Genomic DNA, 15,867 nt, shown 5'->3' with positions numbered 1-15,867 from the left:
GGTGTTTTGTTAGGGTTAGGGCTAAGATTAGGGCTAGGGCTAATGCCAGTTTTGGGGTTACGGTTGAGGAGAGGAAAGTTTTAGGATTAGGTTTATGGCTAGGTCTAGTGTAAGGGTTAGGTTTAGGGTTAAGTGTCAGGTATATTGTTAGGGGTATTATTAGGGTCAGCATCAGGTTAGAGTTTGGTTGAGGTTAGGGTTTAAGGTTAGGGCTCAAATAAGCTTTAGGGTCGGGGTTAGGGTAAAGATAGGTTTTTGTTTACGGTTCAGGTTAGGTTTTTGGTAATTGATAGGGTTAGGTTTAGCAATAGGGTTAGTGTTATGCCTAGGGTTAGCATTAGGGTAAGGGTAATAGTTAGGAAAATGGATAGGGTTAGAGCTCAGTTTAGGGCTAGGGATATGGTCAGGAATAGGTCTCGAGTTACGGTTTGGGTTAGGGTTAGAACTAGGGTTAGTGTTAGAGTTATGTTTAGCATAAGGGTGAGGTTTTGAGCTAGGTTTAGGGCTAGGGCGAGGGTTAGGTTTAGAGTGAGGTCTAGGGATAAGATTAGAGTATTGTTAGGGTTAAGGTTGGATTAGTGCTAGCAACATTGTTAAAGTTAGGGGTAAGGTTAGAGTAATGGGTATGGTTAGATGTAGGCATAGCGTTATGGTTAGTGTTAGATTGAGGTTTAAGTTTAAGATCAGGGCTATGGTTAGGTTTAGGTTTGTGGTAAGGGTTATGGATTGAGCTAGAGTTAGGTCTATGGCAACTGTGAGGTTTTGGGTTAAGTCTAGTGTTAGGTTTAGGGCTAGAATGAGGGCTAGGGTTTTTGTTTGATTTAGGCTAACAATTATGATTAGGACTAGGGTTAACATTATGGATAGGGTTTGGCTTAAGATAAGGGATAAAGTTAGAGTTAGGCTTAGAGCTAGCATTAGGGTTAGGTTTTAGGGCTAGGATTAGTGTTTGGGTTAGGGTTAAATCTTGTTGTAGGGCTCAGATTAGGGCTATTTTGTTTTTTGGTTAGGACAAGGTTTAGGACTATGGCTAATGTAAGAACTAGGGTTATTATTAGGGTTTGTTTTAGGGTTAGGGTTTTGGCTAGGAATCGTGTTAGCATTTGCTTTATGGTTAGGGTGATATATAGAGCTAGGGTTAGTGTTTGGATATGAGTCAGTGTAAGGGTTAGTTTTAGTCTTAGGACTCAAATTTGAACTAGAGTTATGGCTAGTTGTAGGATTTGGATTGGTTTAGGTTAGGTTTAGGGTTAGGGTAATGACTTGGGTATTTTTAGGGCTAGGGCTAGTGTTAGGTTTAGTTTTATGATTAGTGATAGTGTTCAGCTAGTTGTAGGGTAAGGTTTTGGCTGAAGGTTTGGGTTAGATTTAGAGTTATGCTTAGATCTAGGGTTAGGGCTAAGTTAGGCCTAGTGTTAGGATTACAGTAATGGAGAGCTTTAGAAATAGAAATAGGGCTAGGGTGAGAATTAGAGTTATTCTTAGGGCTATAGTTTGGGGTTTGCTTAGGGTTAGGGCTAAATTAGGGCTAGATTAGTGCTAGCTTTAGTGTTAGAGTTAGGCCCATGGTTAGGGTTAGAATTAGGGTTAGTGTTAGTGTTAGGGTTATCGTTAGTTTTAGGGGAAGGTATGAGGTTATGGGTAGGTTCAGGGCTATGGCGAGGGTTAAAGTTAGATAGTGGAATAGGGTGAGTGTTCCGGTTTGGATTAAGGCTAGTTTTAGGGCTAGTATGAGGGCTAGGGTTTGTGTCAGTATTAGAGCTAGGATTAATTTTTTTAGGGCTGATGTAAGGTCTAGAGTTATGGTTATGAATAGTGTTAACTTTAGGTTTATGGCTAGGTCTAGTGGAAAGTTAGGTTTAGGGTAAAGGTCAGGTTTAGATCTAGGTATATTATTATGGTCAGACTCTGGTTTAGTGTTTGGTTCAGGATAAGATTTAGGGTTAGGGCTAAAATTAGCATTAGGGTTAGGGTTAAAGTAATGGATAGTTTTAAGTTTAGGGTTCAGGTTAACTTTAGAGTAATAGATAGTTTTAGTGTTAGTGATAAGATTATGGTTAGGCCTAGGGTTAGCATTTGGGTTAGGTTTATGTTTAGGGTAAAGGATAGGGTTAGTACTAGTGTTAGGGCTTGTGTTAACATTTGGATATTTGCTAGGTTTAAAGATAGACCTAGGGTTAGTGTTAGTTTTACATTTACCAGAGGTATTAGGGTTTGAGTTAAGGTTAGAGCTAGGGTGAGGGTTAGGGTTAGAGTCAGGGCTACAGTTAGGGTTAGGGTTAGGGTTAGGGTTCTGGCTTGGGTTAGCATTAGGATTAGGGTTAGGTTTAAGGTAATGGATAGAGTTTGTGCTAGGATTTGTGCTATGGTTACAGTTAGGATTAGGGATAGGTTTAGAGTTAGGTTGAGGTTTAGGGCTATTGTTATGTTCAGGGTAAGGATTAGAGTTTGAGTAGGGTTAGGGCCAGGGCCAGTGTTAGGGTTAAGGTTAGTGCTAGATATAGGTTTAGGGTTACGCTTAGGCCTAGGTTTAGGGCTAGGATTAGGACTAGGTTGCGTGTGACCTTTAGGGCTAGTGTTAGTTGTATGGGTAATGTAAGAACTAGGGTTATGGTTATGGGTAGATTTAGGGTTTCTTTTTTTTATTTTTAGTTTTAGGGTTAGTTTTTCGGTTAGGATAAGGTTTAGAGCTAGGGTTTGTGTTAGGGTAAGTGTCTAGGGTTAATTCTAGCATTACTGTTGGTGATAGATTTAGGGTTAAGTTTATGGTTAGGTCTAGTGTAAGAGTTAGATTTAGGGTAAGCATCAATTTGGAGCTAGATATGTTATTATGGTCAGGATACGGCTTACAGTTTAGTTTAGGTTAAGGTTTAGATTTAGGGCTTTAATTAGCGTGAGGGTTAGAGTTAGGGTTAGGGTAATGATTAGGCTTTGGATTAGGGTGCAGGTTAATTTTAGGGATTGTGATAGGGTTAGAGTTAAGCCTAGGGTTAGCAGTAGGGTTAGGATTATGGTTAGGGTAATGGATAGGATTAGAGCTAGTGTTAGTGCAAGGGTTATGGTTAGGATGAGGGCTAGGTTTAGGGTAGTGTATAAAATTAGAGCTATGGTTAGGGCTATGGTTAAGTTTAGAATTATGGATAGGTTTAGGTTAGGGTTTGGGATAGGTTTATATTTAGGATAAAGGTTAGGATTTGAGCTAGGATAGGTCTAAGGGGAGGGTTAGCATTTGGGTTAGGGCATGGGTTAATTTAGGGTTACACTTAGGGCTAGGTTTAGGCCTAGGATTAGGGCTAGGTTTTGTGTTAGTTTAGGACTAGAATTAGGGCCATGGGTAGTTAAGAGCTAGGTTTATGATTAGGGCTATTTTTAGTGTTAGGTTTATGGCTAGGTGTAGTGTGAGAATTGGGTTTTGAGTATGGGTGAGCTTTGGAGCTAGGTTTATGTTAGGGTCAGTGTCAGTGTTCAGGTTAGCATGAGTGTTGGATTTATTGCAAGATTTATGACTAGGATTAGGTCTAGAAATATGGTTAGTGTTTGGGTTATGTTAAGGGTAATTGTTACGTCTAGGACAAGGTTGTTGTTCAAGTCTAGGGCTAGAGTTATGGCTAGATTTAGGATTAGGTTTAGGTCTAAGACTAGTGTTAGGTTTAGGTTTAGGTATAGGATTACCATTAGGGCTAATATAAGGGTTTGGATTTGGTTTAGGGTAAGGTTTAGACCTACAGTTAGTGTTAGGGTCAGTATAAGATTTAGGGTTAGGTTTAGGGTTTGGATTATAGTTAGAACTAGAATGAGGGCTAGGGTTAGGACTAGTAATATGGTTAGAGTTTGGTTAGGCTATCTATAGGGTTAGGACTAGGGTAGCATTATGTTTAGGGTTTGCCTTAAGGCAACAAATAGGATAAGATCTAGGTTTAGGGCAAATATTTGGGATTGGCTTATGGCTAGGATTAGTGTTAGAGTTAAAGCTATGGTTATCACTCGGATTAGGGCCAGGTTTTGGGTTAGGTTAGGGCTAGTGTTAGGGCTACAGCTAATGTACAAACTAGGGTTATGATTAGGGCCAGTTTTTGGGTTAGTGTTTTGGCTAGGTGAAGTGTTAGGTTTAGGGTTAGTGTTAGCATTATGTTTAGAGCTAGAATTAGTGTTAGGGTCAGGATCAGTGTTCAGGTTAGAGTTAGCTTTATGGTTAAAGCCAAAATTATCACTAGGATTAGGTCTAGGGATAGGGTTAGAGTTTGGGTTATGTTAAGGTTTATTATTAGGGCTAGGGCTATGATTTTGTTTAGGTCTAGGGCTAGAGATATGGCTAGATTTAGGATTAAGTTTAGGTCTTGGGCTAGTGTTAGAGTTAGGTTTAGGAATAAGTTTATTTCTGGTTCTAGTGTTAGGATTCAGTATAGGGTTAGGGTCAAGTTTAGACCTACTGTTACCATTAGGGTCATAATAAGTGTCAGGTTTGAGTTATGGTTAGAGCTAGAATGAGTGATTGGGATAGTGCTAGTAATAGGATTTGGGTTAGGACTAGGGTTAGCATTAGGATTAGGGTTGGCTTAGGGTAGGGTTAGGGCTAATGTTAGGTTTAGGTTTAGGGTTAAAGCTAGGGTTAATTTCAGATTAGGGCTAGGTTTTGGTTAGAGTTAGGGCTAGGTTTAGAATTACGGACAATGTCTGAAGTATAGTTACAATTTGTGCTAGTTATGAGATTGGGGTTAAGACTAGGTCTAGTGTTAGGGTTATGTTTAACGTTAGGGTGATGTTTAGAGCTAGGGATAGTGTTAGGGTGAAAATAAAGTTCAGGGGTAGTTTTAGGGTTAGGCTTTGGACTCAAATTAGGGCTAGGTTTAAGGCTAGGTGTAGGGTTAGGTTTTGGTTTAGGTTAAGCGTTAAAGTTAGGGCTACGGCTCAGGGTTTTTTTTAGGACTAGGGCTATAGTTAGGGATAGTTTTAAGATTAGCATTAGGTTTAGGACTAGTGTTAGGGTTAGGTTTAGTCTTAGGTTTGGAGTTAGATTTAGAGTTAAGATTATATCTAGGGTTTGGTCTAGGGTTAAAGATATGGCTAACATTAGTTCTAGGTTTATAGCTAGGATTAGGGTTATGATAAAAAATAGAATTAGAATTTGGGATAGGGATAGGGCGAGAGTGAGAGTTAGTCTTAGGGCTAGGCTTAGGGTTTGATTAGGTATAGGGCTTAATTAGGGATAGGAATTGGACTAGGTTTATTTTTATGTTTAGGCCTAGTTTTAGTTTTGAGTTTAGGATTAGGTTTAGTGTAAATGATCAGGTTAGAGATAGGTTTAGGGCTAGGAAGAAAGTTAGAATTAGGGTTAAGGCTAGGGTTCAGTTAGAGTTATGATTAAGACTAGGTAAAGGGCTAGGATGAGGTCTAGGTTTTGTGTTTTGGTTAGGGCTAGGATTAGTGTTAGGGCGAATGCCAGTTCTAGGGTTACAGTTAGGGATAGTTTTAAGATTAGGTTTATAGTTATGTTTAGTGTAAAGGTTAATTTTAGGGTAAGGGCCAAATTTAGTTATAGGGGTATTATTAGGGTTAGGGTCATGTTTATTATTTTGTTTAGGTTAGGGATTAGGATTATGGCTCAAATTAGCATTATGTTTTGGGTTAGGGTAAAGAAAAAATTAGGTTTAGTGTTCATGTTAGGTTTAGCATAATGGATAGGGTTACACTTAGGCATAGGATTAGATTTAGGCCTAGGGTTAACATTAGGATTAGAGCTATGTTTAGGGTAATTGATAGGGTTAGAGCTAAGTTTAGAACTAGGGTTATGGCTAGGTCTAGTATAAGGGTTAGGTTTAGTGGTAGGGTAAGTGTTTGATGTAGGTATATTATTACGGGAATGGACAGAGTTAGGGTTTGGTTTAGGTTAAGTTTAGGTTTAGGGCTCAAATTGGTATTAGGGTTAGGGTTAGGGTAATGGTAGTGTTAGCTTTAGGGTCCAGGTTAGGTTTTGGTTAATGAATAACGTTATGGTTAGTGATAAGTTTAGGGTTAGGCCTAGGGTTACCATTAGGGTTATTGTTTTGGTTAGGGTAATAGATAGGGTTAGAGCTAGTGATAAGGCTAGGGTTATGGTTAGGATTCTGGATAGGGTTAGGGTAAGGTTTAGTGCCAGGTTTTGGGTAAGGTTCAGATTTAAAACAAGGGTTTAATCTCAAATAAGGGCTAGTTTTGGGGTTTGGTTAGGGCTAGGGTTAGGGCTATGGCTAATATATGAACTAGTGTTACAATTAGTGCCAGTTTTAGGGTTAGGGTTAGGTGGTGTTTAGAGCAAGGGTGATATTTATGGTCAGTGTCACGGTTAGAGTTAGTTTTAGTGTTAATTTTAGGACTCAAAATAGGGCTAAAATTAGTGCTTGGTTTAGGGTTAGGTTTTGGTTTAGGTGAAGGATTATGGTTAGGGCTATGTCTCAGTTTTGTTTTAGTGCTAGGGCTAGGGTTAAGGCTAAATTTTGAATTAGGTCAGGGTTAGGGCTAGTGTTAGGGTTGATCTAGGGTTAGGGCTCATGTTAGGTTTATGGCTAGTGTTAGGTTTATGGTAGGGAATATGGTTAGAATTAGGGATAGGTCTAGGAGGAGAATGAGAGTTATTCTTAGGAGTAGGCTTAGGGTGAGTATTAGTGCTGGACTAAATTAGGACTAGAATTCGGACTAGGGTTAGTGTTAGGGTTAACCTTAGGGTTTGGCCTAGAGTTAGGGTTAGCACTGGGGTTAGGGTTAAGTTTAGGGGAATGGGTGGGGTTATAGGTAGGTTTAGGGCTAGGGTGAGGGTTAGAATTAGGATTAGGCCTAGGGTTATGATTCAGTTTAGGATTAAGGCTAGGATAAGGGCTAGGATGAGGGGGAGGTTTTCTGATAGGGTTAAGGCTAGGACTCAGGCTAGGGTTAAAATCAGGTCTAGGGTTATGGTGAAGCATAGTTTTTTGGTTAGGTTATGGCTAGGTCTAGTGTAAGGGTTAGCTTTAGGTTAAAGGTCAGCTTCAGAGCTATGGTTATTATTAGTGTCGTGGTCAGGGTAAGGGTTAGTGTTTTGTTTACATTAAGGTTAAGGGGTCAGGGCTCAAATTAGCGTTAGTGTCATGTTTACAGTTAAGGTAATAAAAGGGTTTACTTTAGGTTTTAGTTAATGTTTAGGGTAATGGATGTGTTAGGTTTAGCGATTGGGTTAGGGTTAGCATTAGGGTTAGGGTTATGTTTAGTGTAATGGAGAGTTTTAGAGCTAGGGTTAGGGCTAGGTTATGGTTTGGATTAAATGTAGGATTAGTTTAGGTTTAGGGATAGGGGAAGGGTTTTGTTTAGGGTAAGTGTTTGTGTTAGGGTACATGTTAGTTTAGGGTTAAGGTTATGGTTAAGTTAGGATAAGGGTTAGTATTTGAGCTAGGGTTAAGGCTAGTGCAAGGGTTAGGTTTAAGTTTAGTTCTAAGTTCAAGATTATGGTTAGAGTTAGGTTTAGTTTTAGGGATAGGGTTTTAATTAGAGTTAGGATTAGGGTTTGGGTAATGGATATGGTTAGAGCTAAAGTTTGGAATAGGGTTAAAGTTAAAATTAGGGCTAGGGTTAGGATTAGGATATAGAATAGGTTTAGTGCTATGTTTAGTGTAAGGTTACGCTTTGAGGTAGGATTATGTCTAAGGAGAGGGTTAGGGTTAGAGTTAGGGTTTGAGTTTGGGCTAGGCTTAGGTTTATTCTTAGAGGTAAGTTTAGGCCTAGGATTAGCTCTAGGTTTTGTGTTAGGTTTAGGTCTAGGGTTAGGGCAATGGGTAATGTAAAATCTAGGGTTACATTTAGGGCTAGTTTTAGGTTTAGGGTTATGGCTAGTTCTAGTGTTAAGTCTACGTCCTGGATTAGTGTTATGTTTAAAGCTAGTTTAAGTGTTTTGATGAGGGTCAGTGTTAGGGATAGGTTTAGTTTTAGGGTTAGAGCCAGAATTAGGATTAGGGTTAGGTCTAGGCATAGGGTAAGTTTTTTGTTTAGGTTAAGGGTTATTGTTAGTGCTAGTGCTAGGATTTAGTTTAAGTCTAGGGCCAGAGTTATAGCTGTATTTATGATTAGCTTTGGATCTAGGTGTAGTGTTAGGCTTAGGTATAAGTACAGGCTTACTGGTAGGTCTAGGCTTAAGTTTTGGTTTAGATTTAGGGTCAAGTTTAGACCGAGGGTTACTTTTAGGGTCAGATGAGGGTCAGGGTTAGGTTAAGAAGTAGAATGAGGGCTAGGGTTAAGACCAGTAATATGGTTAGAGCTGAAGTTAGGTTAAGGAGTAGGGTAAGGACTAGGGTTAGCATTTGGGTTAGGGTTTGGTTTAGGGTAAGGGATAGGTTTAGAGCTAAGTTTAGAGCTATGGTTAGGGTTAGGTTTAGGGCTAGTGTTATGGTTAATATTAGGGTTAAAGCTACGTTTAGGGCTAGAATCCAGGGTAGGATTTGGGTTAGGGATAATGCTAGGGTTAGGACAATGACTAATGTACAAACTTGGTTTACGTTTAAGGCTAAATTTAGTGTTACTGTTAAAGCTAGGTCTATTGCTAAGGTTAATTTAAGATAGGGTGATGATTGGAGCTAGGATTAGTGTTATGGTCAGTGTCAGGGTCAGAGTAATTTTTAGAGTTACGGTTAGGGCTAGGTGTAAGGTTTGGGTTTGGTTTAGGTTAAGGGTTAGGTTTAGGGATATGGCTGTTTTTATGACTAGGGCCAGGGCTAGGTCAAATTTTTGGAGTAGCATTATGGTTAAGGGTAGTGTGAGGGTTTGGTTTGGCTTATGATTACAATTAAAATTAGACTTAGGTTTAGATTTAGAGTTAGGTTTAGATCTAGAGTTATGATAGGGCTAAGGATAGAATTAGGGCTGGGGCTAGGACAATAGTTATAGCTAGTTTTAGGGTTAGAATATGATTAAATTAGGGCTAGGATTAGCACTAGGCTTAGTATTAGTATTAGGCCTAGGGTTAGGGAGGGGGTTAGGGTTAGGCTTATGATTATGGCAAGGTTTATGGTAAGGGATGGTATTATAGGTAGTTTTAGTTCTAGGGTGAGGGTTAGAATTAGGGTTAGGGCTCGGGTTATGTTTTGGGTTAAAATTAAAGCTAGGTTTAGGCCTTGGATTATGGTTTGGGATAATTTCAGGTCTAAGGTTATGGTTAAAGCTAGTTTAATGTTAGGTTTATGGCTACACCTTATGTATGAGTTAGGTTTAGGGTCAGGGTCAGGTTTAGAAATAAGGGTTTTAGGGTCATGGTCATGATTAGTGTTTTAGATAGGTTAAGGTTTAAATTTAGGACTTGAATTACCATTAAGTTTAGGATCAGCATAATGGTAGGGTTAGGTTTAGGTTAGTTTTCAGGTTAGATTTAGGGTAATGGATAGGGTGAAGATTAGGGATAGGATTAGGTTTAAGTCTAGGGTTAGCCTTAGGGTTAGGGTTAGGGTTAGGGTTAGTGTTTGAGCTAGGGTTATAACTAGAATTATGGTTACAATTAGTGATAGGTTTAGTGTTAGGTTTAGGGTTAAATCTAGGTTTAGTTCTCGAAATAGGGCTAGGATTTGGGTTAAGTTAGGGCTTGGGTTAGGGTTATGGCTAATGTAAGTACTAGGGTTATGATTAGGGCTAAAGTTAGTATTAGGGGTTAGGACTAGGTCTCGTGTTAGGTTTAGGTTTAGGGTTAGGGTGATGTTTAGACCTAGGGTTACTGTTAAGGTCAGAGTCAGGGTGAGGGTTAGTTTTAGTGTTAGGCTTAAGACTCAAATTATTGCTAGGGTTAGGGCTTGGTTTATGTTAAGGATTAGGGTTAAGTCTATGGCTCGGTTTCATTTTAGAGCTAGGGATAGAGTTAGGGCTTGTTTTAAGATTAGCCTTAGGGTTAGGATTAGTGTTAGGTTTAGGTTTAGACTTATTGTTAGGATTATATTTAGAGTTAGGGTTAGATCTAGGGTAATTGTCAGGGATATGATTAGGTCTAGGCTTACACTTATGGTTCAGATTAGGATTAGGCTTTCAGTAAAGTATAGGGTTATAAATAGAGTGGCTAGAGTGAGAGTTAGAGTTAATCTTTTGGCTAGGGTTAGGGTTATGGTTAGGGTTAGGGATAGGGCTAAATTAGGGCTAAGATTAGCGGTAGGTTTAGTATTAGTGTTAGGCCTAGGGTTAGGGTTAGGATTATATTTAAGGCTATGTTTAGGGCTAGGATAAGGATAGGATTTGTACTAGGGTTAGGGTAGGCTTATGGCTAGGGCTATAGTCAGGTCTAGGGTTATGGTTTGGGATAGTTTTAGGGTTAATGTTAAGTCTATGTCTAGTGTAAGGGTTAGGTATAGGTTAATATTCAGTTGTAGAGCTAGAGAAATTATTAACGTCAGGGTCAGTGTTGGGCTTTGGTTTAGGTTTGAGTTTAGGGTTAGGACTCAAATTAGCATTAGGGTTAGCATTAGGGTAATTATAAATATAGTTTTAGGGTTCAGGTTAGGTTTAGGGTAATTAACAGTTTGGGGGATAGTGATAGGGTTAGGGTTAGGCCTAGGGTTAGCATTAGGGTAAGGGTAATATTTATGGTAATGTATACAGTTAGAGTTAAGGTTAGGGCTAGGATTGTGTTTAGAATTAGTTCTTGAGTTAGGGTAAGAATGAGGGTTAGAACTAGGGTTAGATTTAGGGTTATGTTAAGCAAAAGGGTTAAGTTCTGAGCTATGGTTAGGGCTAGGCTGAGAGTTAGCTTCAGGGTTAGGTCTAAGAATAGGATTAGCAAAGGTTTTGGGTAATACTTAGGGTTAGAATTAGACCTAGGATTAGTGGTAGTGTCAGTGTAAGGGTCAGAGTAAGGGTAAGAATCTGGGATAGGTTTAGAGCTAGAATGAGAACTAGGGTTAGGGGTATTAATAGATTTAGGGGTTTTGTTAGCCTAAAGATTAGGAATAGGTCTAGGTTTACTCTTTTGTTTAGGGTTCTGCTTAGGCTAAGGGATTGGTTTAGAGCTATGTTTAGGGTTTTAGTTAGGTTTAAATCTAGGTTTAGGGATTGGATTAGGGCTAGTTTTTGTGTTAGGGTTAGGGATAGGATTAGCACCACGGCTAATGTAAGAACTAGGGTTAAAATTAGGTTAGTTTTAGTGTTATGGTTAGGTTTAGTGTAAGGGTTAGGTTTAAGTTTTGGGTGATATTCATAGCTAGCGTTTGTGTTAGGATAAGAGTCAGGTCAGGGTTCATTTTAAGGTTAGGGATAGGACTCAAATTATTTTTAGGGTAATTCTTAGCATTCAGTTTATGGTGAGGGCAGTATTTAGAGCTAGGTGAAGTTTAGAATATAAGTCAGAGTCAGTGTTAGTTTTAAAGTTAGTGTTAGAACTCTAAATAGGACTAGGGATAGGTCTGGGTTTTGTGTTAGGGTTTGTTTTAAGTTAATGTTTATGGTTAGGAATATTGCTTGGTTTTGGTTTAGTCATAGGGTTAGGTTTAGGGTTAATGTAAGTGTTAAGCTTAGGCTTAGGGTTAGGGTTAGATTTGCAGTTAGGGTTAGATATGGAGTTAGGGCTGTGACTAAGGATAGGGCAAGGTTTGGGGCTAGGGATAGGGTGATGGTAAGGGATAGGGTTAGTACTAGGGATAGGTATTGGGTGAGATTTAGAGTTAGTCTTAGGGCTAGGGTTAGTGTTAGGGTTAGAGATAGGGCTTAATTAGTTCTAGGATTAGGGATAGGCTTATTGTTGGGCTTAAGCCTAGAGTTAGGGTTATGGTTAGGGTTAAGTTTTTGGTAAGAGATAACATTATAGCTAGGTATAGAGGTATGGTGAGTGTTAGAATTTGGGTTAAGTGTAGGGTTAGGGTTAGGGTTATGTTTAAAGCTAGGTTTAGGGCTAGGATGAGGGCTAGGGTTTGTTTTAGGTTTAGGACTAGGATTGGGGCTAGGGCTAATTTCAGGCCCAGAATTATGGTTAAATATACTTATAGGGTTAGGATTATGGGTACATCTATGGTAATGGCTAGGTGTAGGTTTATGTTCAAGTTAAGAGCTAGGGGTTTTATTAAGGTCATGGTCAGGGTTAGGGTTTGGGACAGGTTATGGTTTAAAGTTAGGACTCGAATTAGTGTTACTGTTAGGGTTAGGGTAATGATAGGGTTCGGTTTAGGTTCAGGTTAGGTTAAGGGTAATTGATTGGGTTAAGATTAGGGATAGGTTTAGATTAATGGCTAGGGTTAACATTAGGCTTCGGGTTATGGTTATGGCAATGGGTAGAGTTAGAGATCAGTTTAGGGCTAGTTTTATTTTTCAGAATAGTGCTAGGGTTAAAGCTATGATTAGGGCTAGTTTTGGGGTTATGTTAGGGATAGGATTAGGGTTACAGCTAATGTAAGTACTAGGGTGATGTTTAGGACTAGTTTTAGTGTTTTAGGGCTAGAGTTGGTGTTCGGGTTAGGTTTAGAGTTAGAGTGATATTTAGAACTGGTAGAGTTAGGGTCAGTGTCAGGTTCAGGGTTAGTTTAAGGGTTCGGCTTACAACTCATATTATGACTAGGGTTAGGGATAGGTTTAAGGTTAGTGTTTGGTTTAGGTTAAGGGTTAATGTTATAGCTATAGCTAGGTTTTGTTTTAGGTCTAGGGCTAGGGTTAGAGCTAGTTTTTGGTTTAGTGTTATGGTTTGGGCTATTGTTAGAGTTTGGCTTAGTCTTTGGTTTAGGGCTCGATTTAGAGTTAGGTTTTGTCTAAGGTTAGTGCTAGGGCAAATGTAGGGCAAGGGTTAGGACTAGGGTTAGGGCTAGGATTAGGGTTACACTAAGAGATAAGTTTAGAATGAGTGAAAGATCTAATGTGAGAATTGGAGTTAGTCCTAGAACTAGGGTTAGGGATAGAACTAAATTAGGGCTAAGAATAGGGCTAGGGTTAGTGTCAGGTTTAGGCCTAGAGTTTGGGTTAGGGTTAAAATTAAGGCTATGTTTAGGGCTATGGTTTGTGTTAGGGTTAGGGCTAGAATTATGGCTAGGGCTATGTCAAGTCTAGGCTTACAGTTAGGGATAGTTTTAGGGAAATATATATGGATAGGTATATTTTAAGGGCTAGGTATAAGGTAGTAGTCAGGTTTAGAGCTAGGGAATTCATAGGGCCAGTGTCAGTGTTAGGGCTTGGTTTAGGTTTGAGTTTAGGGTTAGAGCACAAATGAGAGTTAGGATTAGTGTTAGGGTAAAGATAGGGTTAGGTTTAGGGTTCAGATTATGTTTAGGGAAATTGATAGTTTTGGGAATAGTAATAGGGTTAGGGTAGGTTAGCCCCTAAACATAACCAAAAAATTAACTCTAATTGTAACCATAGTTCTTACATTAGCCGTTGCTTTAACCCGAGCCCTAAACCCAACACAAAACAAGCCCTAATCTGAGCCCTACACCTAGCTTTAACCCTAATCCTTGCCCTAAACCAAGTCCTAACCCTAGCTCTAACCATATCCCTTACATTAAGCCAAACCCTACCCTAATGCTAACCCTAATCCTTAACATAACAAAAACCCTAACTCTATTACTAGTCCTAACCCTAGCACTTATTCTGACTTTAACCATAACCCAAACCCTAACCCTTACCCTTATTCTGACCCTAACAATAATCGTAGGTCTAAACCTGAACCTAACCCTATTCTGAATCCTAACATTAGCCCTACTAGTAACCTGATACCTAAACCTAACCCTAACACTAGCCCTAGACCTATACCTAATCCTAAATCTAGCCATAACTCAAAACCTAGACCTAAAGAAAAACCTATACCTAGGCATAACAATAACCCTAGCCTAAGCCAAATATTAACCCATCTGCTAGACCTGTCTCTAGAATTAATTTTGGCTTTAACCCTAACCACAACCCTAACCTGAACACTGACCCTGACACTAACACTAACCCTAGCATAAATATCACCCTAACCCTAAACCAGCTCTAAAACTCTACCTAGCCCTAACATTTACCCTAAAACTAGCCCGAGTCATAACAAGTTCTTACATTAGCTTTAGCCCTAACCTATCACAAAACCTAGAAACAAATCAAGCACTACTCTAGCTTAACTGTAAATCTAATCCTAACTCTAACCATAGTCTTAACCCTAATACTAACCCTAAACCTGGACATAATCCTTAGCATAACCCTATCCCTAACCCTAGCTCTAACCTACCCATTACCCTAATGATAACACTAAACCTTATGCTAACCCTAGGCCAAATCCTAATCCTATCCCTAGCCCTAAACCTATCCATTACCCTACACTTAACCTGAATCCTAAACCTAAAACTATCATCACCCTATCCTTAAAAATAATGCTAATTCAAGCCCTAAAACTAAACCTTAACCTAACAAAAACCCTAAAACTGACCCTAAACCTAATAATACCCCTAGCTTTCAACCTGAACCTAACCATAAACCTTACCCTTACAAGAGAACTAGCTATAAACCTAATCCTAAAACTATCCCTAACTGTAATCTTAGACCTGGCATTAGCCCTAAAACTAATCCTAGTCCTGACTCTAACACCCTTATCCCACATCCTAGCCATGAACCTCGCCTTAATCATAAAACTAACCCTAATCCTATCCCTAATTCTTACCCTCACCTTAGCCCTAAAACTAGCTATAATCCCAACCCTTACCCTAAATACTATCTCTTACCCTAAACCTAAATGTAACCCTAAACCTAACACTAACCCTAGCTCTAAATTTAAAACTAACCCTAAAACTAGCCCTAGCCCTAATCCCAGGCCTAATTTAGTCCTATCCCTAACACTAACCCTAACCCTTGCCCTAAGACTAACTCTAACTCTCTCCCTAGCCCTATAACAAGTTCTAACCCCATCCCTTACCATCACCATAAACCTAGCCCTAAAGTCAGCCCTAACCCTACCCTTATCCTTACCCCTAGCTTAAACCCTAGATCTAAACCTAACTCTAAATCTAACCTTATACCTAAGCCTAAACCACACACTAACACTAGACCTAACCTTACCACTAATCCTAAAACTAGCCCTAACTTTAACCTAGCCCTGAAACCAAACTGAGTCATAGCCCTAACCCTGATTCTTAACTTAAACCATCCCTAAACTTACACCTAGCGCTATCCCTATCTCTAATTCTAGTCCTAACCCAAACCTGAAAAATAATCCAGACCCTGACGCTGACCCTAACTCTAACCCTAGCTCTAAACATCATCGTAATCATAATCCTAACCCTACGATTAGACCTGGCCCTTACCCTAACCTTATAACTAGCACTAATCATACCCTACTTCATACATTACCTGTAGCCTTAACCCCAGCCAAAAACCTACCCTTAATCCAAGTCCTAAACCTAGCTTTAACCATAAACTTAATTGTAACCCTAACCCCCCAAAAAAGCCCTAATTCTATATATAAACCTAGCCCTAATCTTAGGTCTAACCCTATCACTTACCCTAAAGATAACCCTAACCCTTATGCTAACAACATAAAACATAACAAGGAAAGGAAGAAAGAGAGGGAGAAAGAATATAAGAGAAAATAAAGGGAGGTGAGGTGGGACCTATGCAATTCCTCTATATTTTACTATTCTGGTGATTCAGTTCTTTCTTTTGAGAGAGAGAGAGAGAGAGAGAGAGAGAGAGAGAGAGAGAGAGAGAGAGAGAGAGAGAGAGAGAGAATTTTTAAAATATTTATTGTTGAGTTTTCGAAGGACACAATATCTTTATTTGTATATTGGTGCTGAAGATCGAACCCTGCACCGGATTCAGTTCTTAAAGTCCAATTTTATGCAAAGTTCTTGGTTTCACATATATTGAGATTGTGAGAAGAAGAGGAGGAAGGGTAGAGTAGAATGGATGAGAAGACCGATAAAAGAATAGTAAGAAAGAAAAAAAGTATCT

This window comes from Marmota flaviventris, chromosome 4, assembly GCF_047511675.1.
Source record: "Marmota flaviventris isolate mMarFla1 chromosome 4, mMarFla1.hap1, whole genome shotgun sequence".
Lineage (NCBI taxonomy): Eukaryota > Metazoa > Chordata > Mammalia > Rodentia > Sciuridae > Marmota > Marmota flaviventris.
The sequence above is the reverse complement of the archived record's forward strand: the minus strand, read 5'-3'. Positions refer to the sequence as shown.